The 6,942-nt window shown below is 52.2% G+C and overlaps 1 pseudogene; it reads left to right on the top strand.

Moving 5' to 3' along the window:
• Positions 1–5,263: 5,263 nt before the first annotated feature.
• Positions 5,264–5,405, top strand: LOC125717177 (U1 spliceosomal RNA; annotated as a pseudogene).
• The last annotated feature ends 1,537 nt before the right edge of the window (positions 5,406–6,942 follow it).

Genomic DNA, 6,942 nt, shown 5'->3' with positions numbered 1-6,942 from the left:
ACTTTCTGCTGATCCCCGAAATTCTCTTTCCGGGTGAGTTATGAGATTCCCCAAAACCAGGAACCCAAAGCCATTCTCTCATGTTTGCTTGGTGGATGCGTTTAAGCACAAGAAAATTTTACTACGCCATCGGATCATGTTAAGTTATTTTCAGATGATGTGATGCGGGTTCATCCACTGAATCTGAGTGAACGTCAGAGGCGGGAAAGTCAGGATCCTCTTAAATGTCACCTTATCATGTTTACTGTGTGACATTTTAATTACAATGAACCTCCTTTTTAATAATCTACACTGAAATCTGCTCTACTGGTACGATAAGAAGGATTCATATGTAAACACACATATTCTTAGTTAAAAGGCTGGATTTAACATAATTCTATTTCTCTATTGTTTTCAGTAATTCGGTAAATATTTATGAGAGAAGCGATCAAAGTGTGTTGTAGAGTGGGAGAGATGGATTCCCAGTTGGCAGACGGACCTTCCAGCTGTTTATTAAGCAGGATCTTTCCAAACTGCTGCTGTCATGGTAAGGATGGTCTGTGTGGCATGTGCACGGCCAGCTTGTCCGCTTCTGGCTTTTTGTCACCATGTGGCGGCTGGTTTATGTAAGGCTCAGGAACCTACTGGACTAGGGGAATATAACAGTTTGGATCAGCCACCAGGTTTCAGTGCAGCGTGATGGTCACCCTGGACCTGGAGCCAGGCCACTCACAGGGGATGCTGGTCCATCACAGGGCACGCAGACTGAGGGCAGATTAGGCACCGGTCCGCTGAATGTTTATGCCTGACAGGAACACATGAGAACACAGGGAGAACATGCAAACAGGAACCCATGAGAACATGGGGAGAAACTGCAAACAGGAACCCATGAGAACATGGGGAGAACATGTAAACAGGAACCCACGAGAACGTGGGGAGAACATGTAAACAGGAACCCACGAGAATGTGGGGAGAACATGTAAACAGGAACCCACGAGAACGTGGGGAGAACATGTAAACAGGAACCCACGAGAACATGGGGAGAACATGTAAACAGGAACCCACAAGAACGTGGGGAGAACATATAAACAGGAACCCACGAGAACATGGGGAGAACAAGCAAATTCCTAGAACACAAAGCCAGGATATAAACAGAGCAAGGACATACTGCCATACTGCCTGGTGCACATCAGGAACTCAGGGCTAATATATGTTACTGGAGGTTTATGTATGTATATAATCTTCTATTACAGTTTCTGGTGATCTCTCTCAATCACGGGAATAAAACACAGTCAAGATAAATATATGTTTAAAGGTTGAATATGTGACATACTGACAGTTTGCAAGCCGTCTGTCCATTTCTACTATATAATCACTGCTCTTTTCAGTCAGAACTAAATATCACAGAAAATTGGAATTCAGGTTTTCCGATTTGGAAGCGGGTTTATCTGAAGCCGGAGCACTTGCTAATTAAGCTGTCCACAGCCTTCCGAGCCCCACGCCAATTCCGCGGCTTTCAGACACATTCGGGAAAAGCGTCATTGTTTGGATAAAGGCTCTGACTTGAAAGGACGTTTTCACTGCACAGCGAAAGCTGCACAGTTTTCCAGGCGTGTAACTGTCCAACCATTACATCAGGGCTGGGGGGCAGGGTATCACCCCCCTAGGCCAGGGTGGCATAGAAGGAAAGGAGTGTGCCAGGCCTCAGGGTGAGAAGCCCATCGCCTGGGGGAGCACAGCGCCCCCTGGCTGCATCAGTGCCATCCCGTGATGGCCCGCAGGCGGCCCCTGGCTCCCTGACACGTGCGGGCCCAGTTCAGGCCCGTTGCACTGAGAATCAGAGCAGAATGCCGTCACACGGAGCCAGAGCTGTGAGGCTGCTGTCACGTGACCTCTCATTAGCATTTTGGGCAGTGTTGGCAGGCGGGCAGGCGTGCCATCTCCCCAGGCTCCTGGGGCGCCGACCTTCCTCAGACCGCTAGCCATCCCGGAGGCTCTCCACAAGTCCAGCAGTTTAAAAATAGTCTCACGTCACAAGTAATGTTTGGCAGCGCGACACCGGCTCGGCTCAGCCATTCAGGCAGGCTGTCACTCAAACACGGTCAAAAGAGTGTGAGGTGTGCACAGCCCATATTCTTTTGTGGTCGTGTTTTAAGTTTCTAAACACGGCCTGTTACTGAATCCGAGCCTTGGAACCGCTAACCGCCTCACCATAGAGCTGAGAGCGATGTGGGAGGTGACGACCTCAGGCTTCCTCACCGCAAGTATATCCTGCGCCTTTTCTCCCATGATGCTCCTGGCAACTTAGGTCAAAGGACACTTCCTGTCTGTGACCCTGTTCACCATACAGATTAACCGTTCATCCGCTTTCATGTAGACGTCTATTTAGCGAAGAGTGATTCTGAGCGGCTAATTAATAATGTGCCTCACGCCTGCTCTCGTCCAGCAGGACATCACGACTGAGACAATGCCGATCCGTCTGAGCCTTTTCAGAAGGTGTCATGCTTGAAGTTCTGCAGGAACATTCAGGAATCAGAGACATGCTGTGCCTGAATTAGCTTAGCCGCATCATTAGGTGACTCTGACCTTGAACTGCACCACCAAGCTGATGTAGGGGTCCAGACCGAGCTCCACCCACCATGAGGAGGGGAAGATGATGGACTTCATTGTCTTTTGAGGCCATTCGTAGGTTCTCCAAACCTGGTTTGTGTGGAGAATTAATGAACCCCAACTGGATTAAGGCAGAGGGGGATGTGATGCGGCCTTGTTGCTTATTTGAGAGGCTCTGATCTGGATCAGCTGAAATCCAAGCTCTCCCCTAAGGAGGCCTTATGAATTCTTTATCTGGGAGCAGGATATCGGCCCTGCTCACGCCATTCCTGCCACTCAGCGGAAACCAGTGCCGGCTCTTTTAAAAGCTTCTGGAAGGACGTGGCGGCAGGTTTCGGGACACTCAACCCCTCAAAAGCAGCTGATGGGGGGGCATTGAGGGCAATCGACTTGGAGCACACTGGCCCCACCTACTGGACACCTAGGGAGGGGTCTGAGAGAGCCGTCTGTGAGCACGGGGGGTTATTTAGATTTATTGAATACCAGTCAGGTGATCTGGGACGTGGCTGTTACCTGCCTGGGTTCGGGACAAACATTCCCTCCTGCCAGCAATCTGAGCCCTTACTGAAATAGTGCAGGGAGCCTTGAGTCTGTGCTCTGCGGCATGGGGGCGGTCAGCATGGGAGACGTGACACGGGCAGGACACAGGAGCCGTTCCCCCCGCTGTGACATAAGCACAGGACGCGTCGTCTGCCATCATTTGGTGAGAATTAAAATCAGGTACATGTGCTGTGATGGATAGCGGGACGATGACAGCGTCATCCATCCGAGCCGGCTTCATTAATCTGCGGCGGGACGAGCGCATTACTCAGTGAGGCCGGTGAGAAACTCCCCCACTGACAGTGCCCACCCCCCCCGCCAGCGCAGGCTTTGTGCTCTAACAAACAGCGACAGACCCCATGTGCTAACAGGCACATCCGCCAGGTTACGGAGTCATCACTGGCCTCAGCGCGGTGGCCGGGGGGGGGCGTCTGTGCCACACAGAGCTTTGGAGGTGGGGGGGTCCGTCCACATCACACCGGACTTGGGGGGTGGGGGTCTTTCATCTTTCCCAGACAACACAACAAATTAGCTGCCAGAGACGGTAAGGATACCTGTTTAAGTTCCTGTACTGGTTTGGGTACTGGTTTCCACTAGGAGCCGTGCATATTTTGCCTCTACACAGCAGACTCAGCTCACCCAGGACAGTCGTGGTAACACTGATTCCTTGATTAGAGCAGCACTCAAGCTTACAAACAGCTTCCTGTAACTTCCTTGGATGACCTTGAAACGCTTAGCATCTTAACTAACACAGCGTCAGTCAGGGACCCAACAATAGCCACAGCACCAAAGGATAATCTTCTGGTTGGGGTCAGCAGGACTCCCAGCTCTGGGCTAGCAGTGGCGGTTGGAGGGCGCATCCTTCACATTCCCAAAGAACACAGGTAAGTTAATGTCGCTCAGATGCCAAGCAGCGTGTGTGACGGGCGTCGCTGTGAATGTGTAGAAGGCTACACAGCAGCTCGCTGCCCCTTGTTTGGCTCGCAGCGTTAGGTGTGAGGTGCCACACCCACCCCCGCAGCCCTCAAACCGGAAATAAGCCCGTCGCCGTTTCCACCTTTAATCCAGCTTCTTGATTAATTTGTCGCAGCCTTTGATCCCACCAGGTGAAGGTTTGTGGCTGAACCACCATTAACCACTTAAACACAGGCAGTGGGCTGTTTGGTAACATAACTCTTAACTTAAAGGTGAGGTATCCCGCGATGGGTGTATCTCTCTCTCCTGAGTATAGATGTGTCACACCACTGATTTGGGATCAGTCGCTGAACGGAGGCTTTTCTGGTCTCTGGGGATTTGCCTCCATAGTTGCAGGGCTCTTCGTTTGGGTCTGTTTTACCCCCCAGGTGAGCTAGCAGTAGAACCTCTCTTCCTCCCAACCCACACACACTGGAGAGGTTCACGTTTAAACAGCCCTGTAAGCTGGGAGTCCCATTCCAGTGTACTCGTTTGTGTCATACGCAACATTCCGTTGTGTGCGGATATCCTCGTTGTCGCGACGATGTGTATGACAGATGTATGGTGAAAAAGACAAAGCCAAGATGATGCTTTTTTAGTTCTCTAATTTAAGAAAAAAAGAATTTAAAAATGCAAAAAAGAGGTAAGGTCTTAAGGGCCAGTCTTCATTTGGCGTTTAGTCTGACTGCGGACTGTACGGACTTCCCTCCTTCCCCACCCTCCAGCCACCTGGAGTCCCCGCCGGAGCCCGATCGGAAGCCGCTCGTGCACTGGGCTCTCTTTCAGCTTCAGGCTGGGGGCTGCACACCTCGGCACCTGCCTGTCATACTCCCAGCTGCTTTCAGACACGCCGAAGAAGAAGACACTGCGGAAGCTGGCGACATATGCTTCCTGAAAGGAATGAGGAGGCGATACATGGGAGAGGCAGGCCGGGCGCTTCACAAGCCACCTGTGATGATGTACCTGCAGCGTCAGTCTTTCGCTGTGAAACGTCCATGCATGGAATGCAGGTCTGCTGAGTGAGATGTATTCTGAGGCATTTACTGGGGATTTAAAGGTCCTGTAGCAGAACCCCCCCCCCTCCCCCCTTCCGACCTGAATCCACTGCCTAGTTTTCGCTTCAGTTTCTCAGCCACTGCTCCACCTGCCGTCTGACCTGCAGCTAGGGTTGGAAAGTACCAAGCTTCTGGCAGGGGAGATACGATGATCAGGAAGGTGGCTCCCCCAGGACGAGGCTCAGCCACTGCACTGCTGACCCCTGCGGATTCCCCAAATGTGGGAAGCTCCACTACATCATTCCTGGTAGTGGGGGGATTCCCCTAGTTTTTTCAGGAATTTCCCCCTAGGATCCCCCTTTGCGCCATAAAGTTTATCTTATCTTATCTTATCTTTAGCCTGGATCTTCAGAGTCAGAAGCCCCTGGATTTTAGGGAATACATAGTAAGGAGTACCTGCGTGACACTTGGAGAGGATGTTAATAAAGCAATTAAGAGCCGAGCTTAAGCTGAAGAGTGGAGTCCGGGATGGTGTTGTGGGGACACTCTTGCCTTCCGATTCGCCACAGAGCCACACGCCCGCGCCTCATTTCTTTATGAGGCACACGATTCCTTTAATCATCCCCTACGATATTTATGGCCACCATCAACATACAGCGGCTGTCGGTCATGTGAAATTGCGGACGGGGCCTGTTTGTAAGGCCTGTTTGTGGAGGGTGGTTGTGTGACGTGTGTTAGTCTGCCCCACCCCTTTGCGTCAACATTATCCAATAGGAGGTGGAGGTGTGGGAGGGGCTTGTCGCCGGGAGCGGTGGCCAGATATATGGGGCAAGCAATCTTGTGCTGTTGTACGCTCACTGCCAGACTGTGGGGACTGATTAGTTGACTCCTGTAACTCTGCACTGGTAGGACACAGATGACAAATAACTTGTAGGGAAGGACTTGGCAGCTGCGGACCGTACATTAGAAAGGGGTCACCTTGGTGTTCTGCGGGAGCCTGAGCACAGAGTAACCGCCGAGAAGCTGGTTCAGCGAGCAGCCCTGAGCTCAAGCTGTACTTAGCAGCAAGTTGCATATTTTACATATCAGCTGTATTTATCGACAATTTTATGAACAATAAAAACGAAAACAGAGATTTGCTGGGTACATTTCTACTTCCCTGTAAAAGCTAAGATTGTAAGTAAAATCAGTACAACCAAGACAACTAAAAATGCTGAAACATTAAAATGCGCGGACCTAACCCCCATGCCCCCCCCCAGCCACCCCCGCCAAGGAGCTCATCCTGACACCGCTGTCCCGAATCTGCCCAGCTGACCTCCCATATACCCTCATGAAGACAACAGCTTTCGGGGTCAGCTGGCCCGCATTACCTGGTCAATCACCACGGAAACGTGGCTGCTCAGTTTAACCCCGCCCCTTGCTGTTCGTATGCTCTTCAGGGATATTGCAGTGCGGAAAGGGAGGTCGGGCCAGGGCGGGGTGAGGCGGTCTGGGGCGGGCCGGGGTGGACCGGGGTGGGCCGGGGCAGGGTGAGGCGGGCCGGGGCGGGCTGGGGCGGGGTGAGGCGGACCAGGGCGGACCGGGCCGAGGCGGGCCGGGGTAGGCCACTGGGACCTGGGGATGGCACTTGCTCTGGTCGATATTAAAGAGGCGGACAGCCTTCTTCAGTTCAGTACAGACAAAGGGAGCAGTGACCCGGTCTTCCTCAAGTGGAAGCTTGTGTGCTTCACGCTCCAGCTGGCAGGTCAGGCAATGACAAACACCTCCACCTCGTAAAGCTCTGGCTGGAGCCCCGCCTGCACGCACACTGGGGGGGGGGGGGGGCACTGCATCCTCCCTCCCCCTGTCATTCTCCAACCTTTTA

The sequence above is a fragment of the Brienomyrus brachyistius genome, chromosome 21 (assembly GCF_023856365.1).
Source record: "Brienomyrus brachyistius isolate T26 chromosome 21, BBRACH_0.4, whole genome shotgun sequence".
Classification (NCBI taxonomy): domain Eukaryota; kingdom Metazoa; phylum Chordata; class Actinopteri; order Osteoglossiformes; family Mormyridae; genus Brienomyrus; species Brienomyrus brachyistius.
Note: the sequence above shows the minus strand (reverse complement) of the source record. Positions and strands in the feature narration are given on the sequence as shown.